This window comes from Lepidochelys kempii, chromosome 8, assembly GCF_965140285.1.
Source record: "Lepidochelys kempii isolate rLepKem1 chromosome 8, rLepKem1.hap1, whole genome shotgun sequence".
Lineage (NCBI taxonomy): Eukaryota > Metazoa > Chordata > Testudines > Cheloniidae > Lepidochelys > Lepidochelys kempii.
Window position 1 is genome coordinate 46,324,785 of NC_136387.1, and position 19,732 is coordinate 46,344,516.

A 19,732-nucleotide genomic window follows, 5' to 3' on the forward strand; every position below is an offset into this window, starting at 1 on the left:
CAGGGTCTACTTTAGCCATCTCACAGTTCGTACAGCTGGAGTGGTTACTCTGTTCTCCCCCGAGGTGCTGGGGCTGGCTGAGGCTGTGCCGGGCTGCCTGCTGCACTTCCGGGTCCACATGGAGGGGCTTGTGGTCAACCTCATTAATGTTTATGCCCCGACATTGGGCCCGGAGTGGCTGCATTTCTATCAGCAGGCGTCCGCCTTCCTCAGCAGGCGTCCGCCTTCCTTGGATCCTCGTGAGTGCCTGGTCCTGGGCGGGGACTTTAACACCACCCTCGAGGAGCGGGACCGCTCAGGGACCGAGCAGTGCCCAGCCGCTGCGGACGTCCTTCGGGAGATAGTCGACCATCACTACCTGGTGGACGTCTGGCGCGACCACCACCCGGACGATGTCTCAAAGTTCACCTTTGTCTGGGTGGAGGCCCATCAGTCGCACCACTCCTGGTTGGACCGCATCTACTTGTCGTGTTTCCACCTTTCACAGGCCCACTCCTCCAGCATCCGGCTGGCCCTGTTTTTGGATCATGATCTAGCCCTGCGACAGCTTCTCTCTGTGTGGAGAGGCCGGGGCCAGCCTATTGGCATTTCAATGACAGCTTGTTGGAGGATGTGGGCTTCGTGGTGTCCTTCCGGGAGTTCTGGCTGGCCTGGCGAGGGCAGAGATGTGCCTTTCCCTTGGCACAGCAGTGGTGGGACGTGGGGAAGGTGCGCGCCCTGCTCTTCTGCCGCGACTAGACCTGGGGCGCCAGCCAATGGAGGGATGCGGTGATAGAGCAGTTGAAATGGGAGGTCTTAGCACTGGAGAGGTGTCTGCCTGCCAGCCCTGAGGATCCATCCCTCTGCGGAGCGTGCCGGGAGAAGCAGGAGGAGCTCCGGGCTCTCGAAGACCATTGGGCCCGGGGTGCCTTTGTTCGATCCCGCATCCGCCTCCTTCGGGAGATGGATCGTGGCTCCTGCTTCTTCTACGCCCTGGAGAAAAGGAGGGGGGCCAAGAAGCACGTCACCTGCCTTCTGGCAGAGGGCAGCACCCCCATCACGGATCCGGCAGAGATGTGCGGGAGGGCCAGGACCTTCTACGCAGGCCTTTTCTCCTTGGATCCGACCGATCCTAACGATTGCAGAGTGCTCTGGGATGGACTCCTGATGGTCAGTGTGGGCAACTGAGACCGGCTAGAGCTGCCTCTCACTCTGGTCAAGTTCTCGGAAGCCCTCCGCTGCATGCCCACCAATAAATCTCCGGGCATGGATGGGCTGACCGTGGAGTTCTACCGCGTGTTCTAGGACGTCCTCAGCCCAGAAGTCACCATCTGGGCCGAGTCTTTGGTGAGTGGGGTCCTCCCTCTCTCCTGCAGGCAAGCCATGCTCGCCTTTTCGCCGAAGAAGGGGGACCTCCACGACTTACGGAATTGGTGTCCCGTCTCGCTCCTCAGCATGGACTACAAAGTCATAGTGAAGGCCATCTCGTTGCGGCTGGGGTCCGTGCTGGTGAACGTGGTCCATCTGGACCAGACCTACACTGTCCCAGGCTGTACCATCTTTGATAACCTGTATCTGGTCCAGGATCTCCTGGAGCTTGGGTGTAGGGATGGTTTGTCGTTCGCCCTCCTGTCCCTGGATCAGGAGAAGGTGTTCGACAGGGTAGACCATGGGTACCTCGTGGGCACTCTGCAAACGTTAAGCTTTGGAACCCAGTTTGTGGGCTTTCTCCAGGTGCTGTACGCTTCCTCAGAGTGTCTGGTCAGGCTCAACTGGACCCTGACTGAACCGTTCAGCTTCGGGCGGGGAGTAAGGCAGGGGTGCCCGTTCTCAGGCCAGCTGTACGCTCTGGCGATCGAGCCCTTCCTCTGTCTCCTCTGTTGGATGCTGATGGGGTTGGTGCTGTGGCTGGTCCTGTTGGTGTACACCGATGATGTGCTCCTCGTGGTCCAGGACCCGGGCGACTTGGCGTGTGTGGAGGCTTGCCAGGTCGTCTACTTGGCAGCCTCCTCCGTCCTGACAACTGGGTCAAGAACTCTGGCCTGGTGGTCGGGGACGGGTAGCAGGCAAGGTGCCACAAGTACTCCTTTTCTTCTTCCCTCCCACCTGTGTTTCAGGCCATCTGGTGGAGTGCAGGTCCGCTGTTCTATCTCGGCGTTTACCTTTCTGCCATGCATCTGTCTCTGCTGGAGAACTGGCATGGTTTAGAGGGCAGGGTGACAGAGCGGCTCCGGAAATGGACAGGACTACTCCAGTGCCTCTCCATTCGAGGGAGGGCACTGGTGCTCAATCAACTAGTCCTGTCCATGCTCTGGTACTGGCTCAACACCCTGGTCCCAGCCCCGGGCTTCCTGACCAACCTCCGGACGACGATTCTGGAGTTCCTTTGGCCAAGAGTGCACTGGGTCTCTGCAGGGGTCCTCCACCTGCCCCTGGAGGAGGGAAGGCAGGGCCTGAAGTGCCTACGCACTCAGGTCCATGTATTCCACCTCCAGGCCCTGCAGAGGCTCCTTTATGGTGCCCGTAGTCTGGCGTGGAGAGTACTGGCGCATGCCTTCCTGTGCCACTTCTGAGTGCTCCGATACGACCAGCAGCTCCTTTATCTCCATCCAAGAGGTCTTCTGTGAGACCTCTCCAGGCTGCCGATCTTCTACCAGGACCTCCTCATTACCTGGAAACTGTTTTCAGTGACCAGGTCCGTGGTGGCTACTGAGGGGGGAGATCTCCTCGAGGAGCCCCTGATACACAACTCCCAGCTCTGTGTGCAGGTGGCAGAGTCCCCCTCAGTGCACCAGAGGTTGGTCCTGGCAGAAGTCACCAGAGTCGGAGACCTCCTGGACTATGTCCGGGGAGACTGCCTGGATCCCCTGATGCTTGCTTGGCGCGTGGGGCTCTCCAGATCTCGTACTCCCCGGTGCGTACTTCAGATGTGGGCCGCTTTACCGCCTGCTGTTTGGGCCTACCTCGACTGGGTCCTGCGAGAGGGCACGCCCCACCCACCCTCCACCCCAGACCCTCCGGACCTTTTCATCGGGCCCCTACCCCGTGGACCTGACCAGCCCCACCCCGAGCCCCTTCTCCGTGAGTCGGCTGCATGATTTGCAGCCGGTTTGTTTCCAGACTGCGCCGAGAAAACATCTATACGCGCTTGTGCTCCACACCCTTCACATCCTCACCCTCGCATTCCACGCTGACACAAAGTGGCGGGACCTCCTGCCACCTCTGGAGGGTGAGGAGTCCCGGTGGGCCAGCCTATATTCCACCCTGGTCCTGAGGCCTGCCGGGGATATCAGTTGGCGGCTCCTTCAATGAGCTGTGTGCACGGGCGTCCCGGACACCTGCTCCTTTTGCGGCGTGAGGGAGACCCTGGCTCACATTTACCTGGAGTACGCCAGGTTGCAGCCCCTATGCTGGCTGCTCTTAGACATCCTGTTACATTTTTGGTTGCACTTTCCTCCTCACCTTCTTATCTATGCACTCGCTATCCATGGCTCCACAAAGTCACAGGACCTCCTCCTCAAACTCCTCCTAGCCCTGGCTAAAATGGCCATCTATAAACCCAGGGAGAGGAGGTTGGCCGAGGGGGTCTCCTTTGACTGTGGGGCCTATTTCCGATCCTCTGTCTGTTCATGCATCCGGGCAGAGTTCCTCTGGGCGGTGTCCACTGGCTCCCTTTATGCTTTCGAGGAGCAGTGGGCGCTGTCCAGGGTTCTCTGCTCGGTGCCCCCATCAGGTTCCCTTCGTTTGACCCTGTCAAGGTTCCTTCCCCACTCTGAACTCTAGGGTACAGATGTGGGGACCTGCATGAAACCCCCCCTAAGCTTATTTTTACCAGCATAGGTTAAAGCTTCCCCAAGGTACAAACTATTTTACCTTTTGCCCTTAGACTTTATTGCTGCCACCACTAAGCGTCTAACAAATATATAACAGGGAAAGAGCCCGCTTGGAAACGTCTTTCGCCCCCAAATCCTCCCAAACCTTACACCCCCTTTCCTGGGGAAGGCTTGATAAAAATCCTCACCAATTTGCATAGGTGAACACAGACCCAAACCCTTGGATCTTCAGAACAATGAAAAAGCAATCAGCATCTTAAAGGAAGAATTTTAATTGAAGAAAAAGTAAAAGAATCACCTCCATAAAATCAGGATGGTAAATACCTTACAGCGTAATCAGAGTCAAAACATAGAGAATCCCTCTAGTCAAAACCTTAAGTTATAAAAAGACACAAAAACAGGAATATACATTCCATTCTGTAAGATGTCATCTTGGTTTCCTTTTTCTTGAGAATGGCAGCCATCATGCTGTGCTTGGAAGGCAACGTACATAACCCTGAAAAATAAAATTAACTCGTCCCTAAGCTGTGATGCAATCTAGTGTAAACTCACTGTAACTCATTCTGAAGAGAAATTTTATTGGCATGGGCAACCATAATTCTGGCATTTCCTAACTCTTGAATGCTTGATTATGAAGTCTTTATTTTCTTTTAATGTGGTTTGTTTTATGCAATATCTGAGCATACAAACAGAAATTCCATCACATGGAACCATATTGACTGCTACCTATTTCAACAGTGGGGTTAGAATCTTTAGCTTCACTGCACATGCCTCTGCCATGAGCTAACAGAGTTAACTGGTAGCAATAGTAAGTTGTCATCATGTGGGTTGCACAGCTATGTGCTGCCTGCCCAGGAATCCTGGGTTCTAGTTCAGGCTCTGAACAAAGCATGTTACAGACCTTTCTGCTCCTGCCCCACCCAAGACTGACCCTTTCTGCTCCAGCCTAGTCCCTATCTCCTTGACCCAGTCCCAGTCTCCCTCTCCCATCATTTCAGCACAGCTCCATCCTTTTGTCTCCTACTTCCTGTCCCCACCAATTCCCTTTCCTTGACCCATTCTCCCTCCTTCCCCATCTCTCCTCAGATCCTTATCCCTATCCCCTAGCCTTCTCATGACTTAGCTTTTCTGGATTTAGCCACCATGCTGCACTCCCTGAGGGAGAAACAGGGGATGATAATCTTTTCTCTGCCCCTTTGCATATTTGCACGTCTGATGCTTTTTCAGAGGTGGGAGTGAAACTGGGCTCAGGGATTACCCCCCACAATACTTCAAGTGACTGGGGCTCTCTGTGCTCTCAAAGAGGTAAGGTTCATAGTCTCCTGTCCCCACAGGATAGACCGATTGGCTGTGTGAGGCCAACAACTGCCAGTGTTGATTTCTCCAATTTGAGGGAAGAGGTATTTATACAGTGAGACCTGGTGTTGTTGTCTCCTCCAGCAAGGGCAAAGAGGAGTGGTGTCCTGTGGTGAAGATGGCAATATCCACCTTCTCCTCCACAGTCCCATCTTCTAAGATGGCGGAAGTTCCGGTGAACTCCTTCACATTGGGCTCCACCACCATGCCACCACAGAGAATATGGCTGGGACGGTCATTGCTGACCCTTGGCTCTTGGTTCTGCAGTACAGAGGCAAAGTGAGACAAGAGGACAACCCGTTAGCCAATGGGAGTTGGACAGAACAAGTCACGAAACAGGTCTATTCCCTGCAATCATTTTTCTTTGAAGAGGGAGCAGAGTAAATGGCATCCAGCTATTGCCAGGATCATGAATTCCAAACCGAGCAGTCATCTGCAGGCATTCTTTAGTCCACCAGGCTGCTTGATGGCTGGTGAAGGGGGCATCCTGAAGGAAGTACTTTGCAGAGAGACTACCCATGGTTGCTGGAAAAATCCTGCTGTGTACACAGGCTGCACAAATGGCTGTAGTGAAGGAGCTTTACTAAAGTGAAGCCTAAAGGATGATGATGTTAATCATCATCCCTAGCTCTTACATTGCACTTGTCAGCCATTAGATCTCAAAAGGGGCCAGGATCATCACCCCCCATTTTACAGATGGAGAAACTGAGGCACAGAGACTTGCTGAAGGTCACCCAGCAGGACAATGGCAGACCTGGGATTAGAACCTGGCTTTTCTGAGGCTCAGGCCAATGCTCTAGCCACCGGAAACAGTGCTTTGTAGAATGTACTCCCATTATGTGGGAAGCAACAGGTCCCCTTCTGGATATTTAGTTATGATTTCCCCCCACTCTCTGCCTTGTAATTTCCGATTCAGAAGGCCAAGTTACAGGGAGAACACTGTACTTGGAGAAAGAGGTCTTCCACCTTCAGATTCACCTCTGCACGGCTCCACCAAAATATCCTTTGGCCAAAGATTAGGTTATGAAAAACTGAACATAAACATATTGCAGAAATGGCCCAATATTTGGCACAGTCCATTATCTAGCCCTTCCCCAGTTGCCCAGTGGGCCTGCTGGCCAGGCTTGTGGAAAATAGCTGTCTTGGGGCACCAAGCTGTAAGTTTCCATGGCTAAATCATTGATTCATCTTCTCATTCATCCAGCTGAAAGGGGGGAAAGAGAGAGTATTCCTGATGACATCAGTCAGGTGGGTATTGTACATCATCTCTGTGGGGTTGCCATGCTCAGAAATGTGGCTCATCACTCCAGAGCCCCTGGTGGTGCTGAGAAACACCTGAAAGCCAAGCTAGAATTCAGCTTCCAACAGTGAGTGTAATTCTCTCACCCAGATTCACCCCAATGTGAAACTAAGTGAAAGGAAGCAAACCTCTGTCATCTCCAAACGCTCCTCTCAGAGGACAATGCCGCTCTTCGGATCTTTGATGATGCTGTTTGGAGACTTATGGATGAGACTGACAAAAGAAGACACCACCCCTACTGGGCTGGCAACATCTGGTCCGAGCTCATGCTCCGCTTGCACCTGTTGCTGTCTCTGTTCAGAAGCTGCCCTCCGGTTATACTTTGAGGTATACTGGAGGTCCTGGTGATGTCAAGGAACTATGACGTGATCGGAATAACAGAGACTTGGTGGGATAACTCACATGACTGGAGTACTGTCATGGATGGTTATAAACTGTTCAGGAAGGACAGGCAGGGCAGAAAAGGTGGGGGAGTAGCACTGTATGTAAGGGAGCAGTATGACTGCTCAGAGCTCCGGTACGAAACTGCAGAAAAACCTGAGTGTCTCTGGATTAAGTTTAGAAGTGTGTGCAACAAGAGTGATGTAGTGGTGGGAGTCTGCTATAGACCACCGGACCAGGGGGATGAGGTAGATGAGACTTTCTTCCGGCAGCTCACGGAAGCTACTAGATCGCATGCCCTGATTCTCATGGGTGACTTTAATTTTCCTGATATCTGCTGGGAGAGCAATACAGCGGTGCATAGACAATCCAGGAAGTTTTTGGAAAGCGTAGGGGACAATTTCCTGGCGCAAGTGCTAGAGGAGCCAACTAGGGGGGGCGCTTTTCTTGACCTGCTGCTCACAAACCGGGTAGAATTAGTGGGGGAAGCAAAAGTGGATGGGAATCTGGGAGGCAGTGACCATGAGTTGGTTGAGTTCAGGATCCTGACGCAGGGAAGAAAGATAAGCAGCAGGATACGGACCCTGGACTTCAGGAAAGCAGACTTCGACTCCCTCAGGGAACGGATGGCCAGGATCCCCTGGGGGACTAACTTGAAGGGGAAAGGAGTCCAGGAGAGCTGGCTGTATTTCAAGGAATCCCTGTTGAGGTTACAGGGACAAACCATCCCGATGAGTCGAAAGAATAGTAAATATGGCAGGCGACCAGCTTGGCTTAATGGTGAAATCCTAGCGGATCTTAAACATAAAAAAGAAGTTTACAAGAAGTGGAAGGTTGGACATATGACCAGGGAAGAGTATAAAAATATTGCTCGGGCATGTAGGAATGTTATCAGGAGGGCCAAATCGCACCTGGAGCTGCAGCTAGCCAGAGATGTTAAGAGTAACAAGAAGGGTTTCTTCAGGTATGTTGGCAACAAGAAGAAAGCCAAGGAACGTGTGGGCCCCTTACTGAATGAGGGAGGCAACCTAGTGACAGAGGATGTGGAAAAAGCTAATGTACTCAATGCTTTTTTTGCCTCTGTTTTCACTAACAAGGTCAGCTCCCAGACTGCTGCGCTGGGCATCACAAAATGGGGAAGAGATGGCCAGCCCTCTGTGGAGATAGAGGTGGTTAGGGACTATTTAGAAAAGCTGGACGTGCACAAGTCCATGGGGCCGGACGAGTTGCATCCGAGAGTGCTGAAGGAATTGGCGGCTGTGATTGCAGAGCCATTGGCCATTATCTTTGAAAACTTGTGGCGAACCGGGGAGGTCCCGGATGACTGGAAAAAGGCTAATGTAGTGCCAATCTTTAAAAAAGGGAAGAAGGAGGATCCTGGGAACTACAGGCCAGTCAGCCTCACTTCAGTCCCTGGAAAAATCATGGAGCAGGTCCTCAAAGAATCAATCCTGAAGCACTTGCATGAGAGGAAAGTGATCAGGAACAGCCAGCATGGATTCACCAAGGGAAGGTCATGCCTGACTAATCTAATCGCCTTTTATGATGAGATTACTGGTTCTGTGGATGAAGGGAAAGCAGTGGATGTATTGTTTCTTGACTTTAGCAAAGCTTTTGACACGGTCTCCCACAGTATTCTTGTCAGCAAGTTAAGGAAGTATGGGCTGGATGAATGCACTACAAGGTGGGTAGAAAGCTGGCTAGATTGTCGGGCTCAACGGGTAGTGATCAATGGCTCCATATCTAGTTGGCAGCCAGTATCAAGTGGAGTACCCCAAGGGTCGGTCCTGGGGCCAGTTTTGTTCAATATCTTCATAAATGATCTGGAGGATGGTGTGGATTGCACTCTCAGCAAATTTGCGGATGATACTAAACTAGGAGGAGTGGTAGATACGCTGGAGGGGAGGGATAGGATACAGAAGGACCTAGACAAATTGGAGGATTGGGCCAAAAGAAATCTGATGAGGTTCAATAAGGATAAGTGCAGGGTCCTGCACTTGGGACGGAAGAACCCAATGAACAGCTACAGACTAGGGACCGAATGGCTAGGCAGCAGTTCTGCGGAAAAGGACCTAGGGGTGACAGTGGACGAGAAGCTGGATATGAGTCAGCAGTGTGCCCTTGTTGCCAAGAAGGCCAATGGCATTTTGGGCTGTATAAGTAGGGGCATAGCGAGCAGATCGAGGGACGTGATCGTTCCCCTCTATTCGACATTGGTGAGGCCTCATCTGGAGTACTGTGTCCAGTTTTGGGCCCCACACTTCAAGAAGGATGTGGATAAATTGGAGAGAGTCCAGCGAAGGGCAACAAAAATGATTAGGGGACTGGAACACATGAGTTATGAGGAGAGGCTGAGGGAGCTGGGATTGTTTAGCCTGCAGAAGAGAAGAATGAGGGGGGATTTGATAGCTGCTTTCAACTACCTGAAAGGGGGTTCCAAAGAGGATGGCTCTAGAGTGTTCTCAATGGTAGCAGATGACAGAACGAGGAGTAATGGTCTCAAGTTGCAGTGGGGGAGGTTTAGATTGGATATTAGGAAAAACTTTTTCACTAAGAGGGTGGTGAAACACTGGAATGCGTTACCTAGGGAGGTGGTAGAATCTCCTTCCTTAGAGGTTTTTAAGGTCAGGCTTGACAAAGCCCTGGCTGGGATGATTTAACTGGGAATTGGTCCTGCTTTGAGCAGGGGGTTGGACTAGATGGCCTTCTGGGGTCCCTTCCAACCCTGATATTCTATGATTGTATTCTTAGGGTTCAATTTTTAGAGTGAATTTGGAGTCCCCAGAGGGTTCTGGAATGACAGCCCTGAAGACAGGCACAGCACAGGAACAGCCTGTCCAAGTGTAACCCTCCCTGCTCTGTCATGGTGTGTCAATCCTGAATGGAAGGGGAAGGGAAGACAGGAGACAACTGGGTAGCTGATTTTCCATGCCCATTTGGCCACGCTTCCGCAGATTGCTTTGGGAGGGGGCCAAACATGGTGATGGTTTATGGGAGTCGGACATCTGACCATTAAAATATGGACTGAGACCACCAACTACGTCATATAGATCTGCTGGCTGTTTGATGATGGCAACTCCTGATCCCAAATCTGGGCTGCGGTCAGAAAAACTATGGGAAAGACCTGTTGGGTCATTAGTCCCAGCCTCAATAAAAGCTCTCCCAGTATAATGATGTTTTGGTGCTTGGTTTGGCAATAGATGAATGCACCAGCATATAAACATTACCTCTCTCCAGTAATTCGTAAGCAATGTCAGGAATTGTATCTGCTCACCTCTCTGACTTAGCTCTACAGCAATATCTGCTCCAGGGTTCCCCTCTCCAACCACAAGGCCTTTCTTCCCCAGAAACCCTTCTGGGTTCTTGCATCCCTGGCCGTGAAAGTAGGTGCCTTTCAATTCGTTCATACCGGCAAGGAAAGTGGCAATCTCAGCTGGCATGCTTAACAAATTAGCTGCAATGCCTGGGCAGCGCAAGGCAGCAACTCATTGTCGCTGCATGAGAAACGGGAACTCCGGAAGGGAACAAAGTAAGCTCAGGAGGAATGGCAACAAGTAGACATGCTATAAGGACTATAAGGTGGATAGAAAGCTGGCTAGATTGTCAGGCTCAACAGGTAGTGATCAATGGTTCCATGTCTAGTTGGCAGCCGGTATCAAGTGGAGTGCCTCAAGGGTTGGTCCTCGGGCCGGTTTTGTTTAATATCTTCATAAATGATCTGGAGGATGGTGTGGATTGCACTCTCAGCAAGTTTGCAGATGACACTAAATGGGAGGAGAGGTAGATATGTTGGAGGGTAGGGATAGGATACAGAGGGCCCTAGACAAATTAGAGGATTGGGCCAAAAGAAATCCGATGAGGTTTAACAAGGACAAGTGCAGAGTCCTGCACTTGGGACGGAAGAATCCCATGCACCGCTACAGACTAGGGAGCAAATGGCTCGGCAGCAGTTCTGCAGAAAAGGACCTAGGGGTGACAGTGGACGAGAAGCTGGATATGAGTCAGCAGTGTGCCCTTGTTGCCAAGAAGGCCAATGGCATTTTGGGATGTATAAGTAGGGGCATTGCCAGCAGATCGAGGGACGTGATCGTTCCCCTCTATTCGACATTGGTGAGGCCTCATCTGGAGTACGGTGTCCAGTTTTAGGCCCCACACCACAAGAAGGATGTGGAAAAATTGGAAAGAGTCCAGCGGAGGGCAACAAAAATGATTAGGAGACTGGAACATATGATTTATGAGGAGAGGCTGAGGGAACTGGGATTGTTTAGTCTGCGGAAGAGAAGAATGAGGGGGGATTTGATAGCTGCTTTCAACTACCTGAAAGGGGGTTCAAAAGAGGATGGCTCTAGACTCTTCTCAGTGGTAGCAGATGACAGAACAAGGAGTAAGGGTCTCAAGTTGCAGTGGGTGAGGTTTAGGTTGGATATTAGGAAAAAGTTTTTCACTAGGAGGGTGGTGAAACACTGGAATGCATTACCTAGGGAGGTGGTGGAATCTCCTTCCTTAGAAGTTTTTAAGGTCAGGCTTGACAAAGCCTTGGCTGGGATGATTTAGTTGGGGATTGGTCCTGCTTTGAGCAGGGGGTTGGACTAGATGACCTCCTGAGGTCCCTTCCAACCCTGATAGTCTATGATTCTATGATTTAAAACTTATACTGTATATGTATATAATGCCTTTTGTCTGGCAAAAAAAATTTCCCTGGAACCTAACCCCCACATTTACACTAATTCTTATGGGGAAATTGGATTCGCTTAACATTGTTTCGCTTAAAGTAGCATTTTTCAGGAACATAACTACAAAGTGAAGCGAGGAGTTACTGTATCTCCGCAACAGGACCAGCCTGGTAGGTGTTATCAGAGTATGACTAACCTCTGTGCATGCAAGCCCATTCTCCCTCCCCCAATAGCCCATGGTTAAGTCATTCACTTGGGACATGGGAGACTTAAATATTTATTAGAGCAGGAACATGAACTTGACCCTTCCACAACCCAAGTGAGTAGAATAAGGGCCCTACCATCAATCAAACCCTAACCCCGCCTCTTGACCCCTTAGCACCACCCCTTGACCATTAGCCCCACCCACCGGAAGTCCCGCCGTCATGAGTTATTACTTCCGGGGTCAAGGCTGCCACATGACCGGAAGCAAGGTGTGTCATGTGACACCCACCCCACCCCTTGACCCCTTAACCTGATTGGTAGCGGGGTCGGGGGAGGAGTTGTTAGAGGGGTCACAAGACCCACTTCCAGAGAGGACACCCCCACCCCGGAACTCGCCCTGATTGGTCAAAGCTCCTCTTGAGGGAAGTCCTACAGGGTGCAAAACCCATCCTGATTGGTAGAGGGCAGTGGGAGGAGTTGTTAGAGGGGTCACATGACATACTTTGCTTCCGGTCACATGGCAGCCTTGACCCTGGAAGTAATACCCCATGGGGTGGGACTTCTGGTGGGGAGGGGGCAGAGGTCAAGGGGCGGGGTTAAGGGGTCAAGGGGTGGGGTGAGTGTCACATGACACACCTTGCTTCCAGTCATGTGGCAGCCTTGACCCCGGAAGTAATAACTCATGAGGGCGGGACTTCCGGTGGGTGTGGCTAAGGGGTCAAGGGGCGGGGCTGAGGGGGTCAAGGGGCGGGGTTAGGGTTTGATTGATGGTAGGGCCCTTATACTACTCAAGTGGGTGCCCTGGCCTCCAGACTAGAGGGTCAATCTCTTGCTGATTCATTGAATAGTTAAAAGAAAAGGAGGACTTGTGGAACCTTAGAGACTAACAAATTTATTTGAGCATAAGCTTTCGTGAGCTACAGCTCACTTCATTGGATGCGTTCGGTGCTTATGCTCAAATAAATTTGTTAGTCTCTAAGGTGCCACAAGTACTCCTTTTCTTTTTCTGAATACAGACTAACACGGCTACTACTCTGAAACCATTGAATAGTTAATTATTTCTATAAAGTGGATCAGCACTCCCAGCCCCGAACACCCTATAGATCAGTAACCGGGGCATTCAAGTGGGAGCTCTGGATTCAGTCCCTGCTCTGAAATCGGGCAGAGCAGGGATTTGAATCTTGGTCTCCTGCATACAGGTGAATGCCCTGATCATTGGGCTAGGAGCTATAATAGGGGCTAACTCCAGGAGGGGGTTCCCACCTGAGAACCCCAGCTGCAGATAGGCACCTCTCTCTGGCTCATCAGTCAGGGGCTGAAGGTGCAGATCAGCGGTAGCTAGCCACCTAAATACGTTTGTGAATCTGGGCCCTAAACCTCCTCTGTATTTCACTCCTGGCTAGCTAATCTGCCTGGCTTCAGCAGATCCCTTTCTTAGCTGCCTAAGTCTCCATGAGCATTGCAGGGGAAGCCTGGGTGCTTGACTCCAGGCTGTGAATTCCACTGGCTGGCAAGGCGCCCAAGGGCTTGTCTGCACCAGCCGTGGTGGAAATTCTAGTGTGCACCAGCGTGCTGAGCACTAACTGCCCTGCAGACCCTGCTAGCGTGCACCGGAAGTTTCCTAGTGCACATTGATGCCATCCTGTGTCAGACTCCTATGTTAACATGCACCAGGGAACTTTTTGTGAGCCCTCGCAGGGTCAATTAGTGCGCAGCACACTGGTGCACCCTAGAATTTACACCCCAGCTGGTGCAGGCTAATGTGTCATGCAGACCCGCCCTGCGTCCCCTCTGTGAATCTAGCCCCCAAGTTCCGTAGCTGGAAGCAGTGTCAGACACATTAAACCAACCCCTCGATGGGGACAGAGACCCATCCATACCTAGTGTGCGTTAGCTAGTACCATTAACTCTTCACTAGTAACAAGTAGAGCTGGCTGAGAATTTTCAGACAAAATGTTTTCCCATCAAAAATGGCCTATTTTCAAAATTTTCAAAATAGAAAATTTTCACCAAAAATGGGTCTGTTTTCTAAATGTTTCACAAAACTCTTTATATAAACTCTTTTATACTATATATTCTATAAATAAGTGAGAAACGAATAATTTACTTTAAAACCTGTGTACATTTTTTTTCTCATCACTTTTTCCCTTCTTTTCTCTTTCTTTTCTTTCCTTTTTTCCTAGTCATGGGCGGGAGGGGAGGGGAGAGGGAAGCAAAAGGGGAAAAAACGGGGGGAAATAACCAAGGAAAAAGGAAGGGAAAGAGAAAAGAAGGAAATTTTGAAAAAGAAATATGTTGAAAAAGCAGGTTTGTTTAGAACTTTGCAAAACAAAAGCAATGTCAATATTCCCGCCCCCCGCCGCCGCCCCCATTTATCTATAAGTTTTATTAAAAAATATGTTAAAAGGAAGATTTTTCAAGGGCACCCATTGCTCCAGAAGTAAAAAGTAGTAGGGTAAGACTTTAAAAATGGGTGCTTAAGGTTAGGTTCTTGAATCTATAGTTAGCCACTTAAACAGATGGGCTGATTTACAACAGTATTATGCAAATGATTGCTCCCATTGCAGGAAATGGGACAAAGCTGTGGCCGCAAAACAGTGTTGCAACATAGAGATTTCAGACACTGCAGGAAAATATTTATATCCAAACATAAAACTGTTTTCATAAACATTTTAACAAAAATACATAGAATTGACTTACATAGAATCCAATACATTAGGAATGACCTGGTTTTTGAACAAAACAAAAAAAACAAAACTACATTTGTGACCTAAAATGACCTGAAGATGTCCCTTTAAAGACACGATTAACAGAAAAGCTCCATATTTAATTAAGATTAAGTTATTATTCAAGCCTACGATGATCTCAGTGTCTGACTATCAGCATAGCATCTATATTATCTAACATTTTGCCTGAGCCAAATTCTGCTCATCATTGAAATCAAGGAAGTTAGTCTGGATTTACATGGGTTAACTGAGAGCAAAACGTGCATGCTGCATCTATACATAGCTCTAATCTCTTCTCCTTGTCCTGTTTATTTTCTTTTTGTTTATTCTGTTATCTTAGTACAGGGGTGGGCAAACTTTTTGGCCTGAGGGCCACATCGGGGTTCCGAAACTGTATGGAGGACCGGAGAGGGAAGGCTGTGCCTCCCCAAACAGTCTGGCCCCCATCCCCTATCTGCCCCTCCTACTTCCTGCCCCCTGACGGCCCCCCCTCAGAACCCCAAACCCATCCAACCCTCCCTGCTCCTTGTCCCCTGACCGCCCCCTCCCGGGACCCCCACCTCCTATCCAGTCCCCCCGTTCCCTGACTGCCTCAGCTCCTATCCACACCCCTCTGACAGGCCCCCTGGGACTCCCACACCTATCCAACCGCCCCCTGCTCCCTGTGCCCTGACTGCCCCCCAGGACCCCCTGTCCCTTATCCAACACCCCCCCCACTCCCCGCCCCCCTTACCATGCCACTCAGAGCACCGCCCCCTTACCATGCCACTCAGAGCACCAGGACTGGCAGCCGTGCCGCCTGGCCGGAGCCAGCCACGCCACCATGCAGTCTAGAGCACCGGGGCAGGCTGGCGGCTCTCACAACCGCGCTTCCAGGCAGGATCTTGCAGCTCCGTGGCTAGAGGGCTGGTGGCATGGCGAGCTGAGGCTGTGGGGGAGGGGGGACAACAGGGGCAGGGCCGGGGGTAGCCTCCCCGGCTGGAGCTCAAGGGCCAAGTAGGAGGGTTCCGGGGGCCGGATGTGGCTCGCAGGCCATAGTTTGCCCACCTCTGTCTTAGTATTTACTAGGGCTGTCAATTAATTGCAGTTAACTCACGTGATTAACTCAAAAAAATTAATCGCAATTAAAAAAATCGCAGTTAATCAAACTGTTAAACAATAAAATACCAATTGAAATTTATTAAATGTTTTTGGATGTTTTCTACATTTTCAAATATATTGATTTCAATTAAACACAAAATACAAAGTGTACAGTGCTTACTTTATATTTATTTTTTATTATAAATATTTGCACTGTAAAAAACAAAAGAAATAGTATTTTTCAATTCACCTAATACAAGTACTATAGTGCAACCTCTTTATCATGAAAGTTGAACTTACAAATGGAGAATTATGTATAAAAAACCCCTGCATTCAGGAACAAAACAATGTAAAACTTTAAAGCCTAGAAGACCACTCAACCCTACTTCAGCCAATTGCTCAGACAAACAAGTTTGGCTAAAATTTGCAGGAGATAATGCTGCCTGCCAGAACCCATCATCACCATGGGCACATGTCCTCTGGAATGGTGGTTGAAACATGAAGAGACACATGAATCTTTAGTGCATCTGGCATGTAAATATCTTGCGGCGCCGACTACAACAGTGCCATGCAGCTGTATTGCCTGCAAATGTAAACCAACTTGTTTGTCTGAGCGACTGGCTGAACAAGAAGTAGGACTGAGTGGACTTGCAGGCTCTAAAATTTTACATTGTTTTATTTTTGAATGCAGTTTTTTGTACATAATTCTACATTTGTAAGTTGAACTTTCATGATAAAAAGATTGCACTATAGTACTTGTATTAGGTGAAATAAAAATACTATTTCTTTTGTTTTTTTACAATGCAAATACTTGTAATAAAAATAAATATAAAGTGAACACTGTACACTTTGTTTTTTATGTTGTAATTGAAATCAATATATTTGAAAATGTAGAAAACATCCAAAAACATTTAAATAAATGGTATTCTATTATTGTTTAACAGTGCAATTAAACGTGCAATTAATCGAGATTAATTTTTTTAATCGCTTGACAGCCCTAGTATTTACACAATGTGACTTTTTGGATCCTTTTTTATTTTTCATCTTTGATCCAGCAATCTTGCTCCCTCCACCCACACGGCCCACGAAGTAAAGGGCGAGGCTGGGAGAATTAGTTTTCCCTGGTGCTGACACAGTTTGAATCTGTGCTATAGATGCACAAATATGCATTGGCTTCACAGTCTCTCACCCTGAGCCAGATGTATTTCAGAAGATCAAACTGCTGGACATAGAGTCTCAAATACTCCAGGACTTTGGAGTTGTGGAGATAGTTTGGCTAGTTGTCTGGCATTGGAAAGTCACTGAAGCACGGCATCTCCTTGGAGGAGTTAGTGGTCACAGATTGGTGGATATGGGCTCTGCTTTCCCATTCAAAGCAGAATTTGTTAGAACTTCATTGGTTCCAGGCTACTGTGATCATCTAGTCTGATTTGTATAACACAGCCCCTAAAATTCCCCCCAAATAGTTCCTTTTGAACAAAAACCTCTCTCTTTTTTTTTTTTTTAAATCCAACCTTGATTTAAAAATCGCCAGTGACAGAGAATCCACCACGACCCTTGGTAAGTTGTTCCAATAGTTAATCACTCTCACCATTAAAAATTTACACCCTGTTTCCAGTTTGAATTTGTCTAGCTTCAGCTTCCAGCCACTGGACTTTGTTATGCCTTTGTCTGCTAGACTGAAGTGCCCATTATCAAATATTTGTTCCCCATGTGGGTACTTACAGACTGTGATGAAATCACCCCTTAACCATCTCTTTGTTAAGCTCAATGGACTGAGCTCCTTGAGTCTATCACTATGGGTACGTCTACACTATGAGCTGGGGATGTGAGTCCCCTGCTCGTGTACACATACTCTCGTTAGCTTTCATCAAGCTAGGAGGAGTATAAATAGTCAAGTAGCCATGGCAGTGGCAGCAGAGGCCTGGCTGAGCCATGAGTCCATACCAACCCACCGGTTTCAGACATACCCCTTTGCTACCAGGGCTACACTGCTGTTTACACTAGCGCTAACTCAATGAGAGCTAGTGTGAATAGCAGAATACACCTCTAGCTGGAAGTACAGACTTACACCCGCTTGGAGGGAAGTGATGACATTGCGGGGCTCTGGAGATGTATAGTGAGTGGGGGGTTCCATTGCCTGTCTTTTGTAAATTACACCATCTTCTGTTCTGTGTCCTTCCTAAAAGCCTAGGGCCAGAGATGAGCTGGAGGCACAGGGCCCCTGCCCTCAGCTTCTTGTGGTCCCCAGTGATCATGTGGGATTCCTAGCACTACTCCAGGTTTGTGTGTGGGGGGGCACCTATTCCATAGGAAACAAACAGGGCCATCACGGAGGATCTCTGCAAGGAAGTTTCTAATCGAGAGAAGCGAAGGCTTGGGCAGGACGTAAGTCTACAAATACCTCAAAGACTGCTATAAAGAGGTTGGTGATCAGTTCTCCATGCCCACAAAGGGTCAGACAAGAACTAATCAGCTTAGTTTGCAGCAAGGGAGATTTAGATTAGATATAGGGAAGAAATTTCTAGCTATAAGGATATAGTTAAGCCCTGAAAAGGGGTTACCTTGGGAGGTTGAGGCATCCCCGTCATTGGAGGTTTTTAAGAACAGGAAAGACAAACACCTGTCAGAGATGGTATAAGTAACCTTGCCTCAGTGGGAGGGGATGAACTGGATGATCTCTCAAGGCATAGGCGCTGGCTTCCTCATTTCCTTGGGGATGCTTGACCTCTGCTCTGCCCCAGGGCCCACCCCCACTCCACACCTTCCTTCAAGACCCCACCCTGCCCCACTCCTTCCCAGCCCCACTCCGCCTCCACCTCATCTCTTCCTGTCCTGTTCTGCCCCCTCCACAGAGTGTGCCCTACTCTCGCTTTGTCCCCTCCACCCCCAGCGCCTGCTGCACGCTGCTGAACAGCTGATCTGCAGTTGGCAGGAGGTGCTGGGTAGGGGGAGAGGGAGCAGCTGATTCACAGGCAGCTGATTCACAGGGCTGCCGGTGGGTGCTGAGCACTTACTATTTTTTTCCTGTGGGTGCTTCAGCTCCGGAGCACCCATGGAATTGGTGCCTATGTCTCAAGGCCCTGTCCACCCTGACATTTCTATGATTCTCAGGAAGCGGGTGATCCAGCCCCTTATGAGCTGTGTTGCTTAGAACATGAAATTCTCACTGAAAGCTTGCAGATGATGCACAAATTGAGGGAGTGGTAAATAATGAAGAGGTCAGGTCACTGATACACAGCGGTCTGGATCTGCTGGTAAACTGAGTGCAAGAAAACAATATGTGTTTTAATATCGCTAAATGTAAATGTCTACATCTAGGAATGAAAAATGTAGGCCAGACTCCCAAGATAGGGGACTATATCCTGGGAAGCAGTGACTCCGAAAAAGATTCGGGTGTCATGATGGATAATCAGCTGAACATGAGCTCCCAGTGTGATGCTGAGGTCAAAAGGGCTAATGCGATCCTGGGATGCATCAACAGGGGAATCTTGAGTAGGAGTAGAGAGGTTCTATTACTTCTGTAGTAGGCACTGGTGTGACTGCTGCTGGAATACTGTGTCCAGTTCTGGAGAAGGTCCAGAGAAGAGTCACAAGAATGATTAAAGGAGTAGAAAATATGCCTTAGTGCTAGGGCTTTCAATTAATTGCAGTTAACTCACACAATTAACTCAAAAAAATTAATTGTGATTAATCACAGTTTTAATCACACTGTTAAGCAATAGAATATCAATTGAAATGTATTAAATATTTTGGATGTTTTTCTACATTTTCACATATATTGTATTCTGTATTCTAATTGAAATCAAAGTGTGTATTATTTTTATTACAAATATTTGCACTGTAAGAATAATAAATAAAAGAAATAGAACTTTTCAATTCACCTCATACAAGAACTGTAGTGCAGTCTCTGTGTTGTGAAAGTGCAACTTACAAATGTAGATTTCTTTTTGTTACATAACTGCACTCAAAACCAAAACAACGTAAAACTTCAGAGCCTACAAGTCCACTCAGTCCTACTTCTTGTTCAGCCAATCACTCAGACAAACAAGTTTGTTTACATTTACAGGACATAATGCTGCCCTCTTCTTCTTTACAACGTCAGCTAAAAGTGAGAACAGGCATTTGCATGTCACTTTTGTAGCTGGCATTGCAAGGTATTTACGTGCCAGATATGCTAAACATTCATATGCCCGTTCA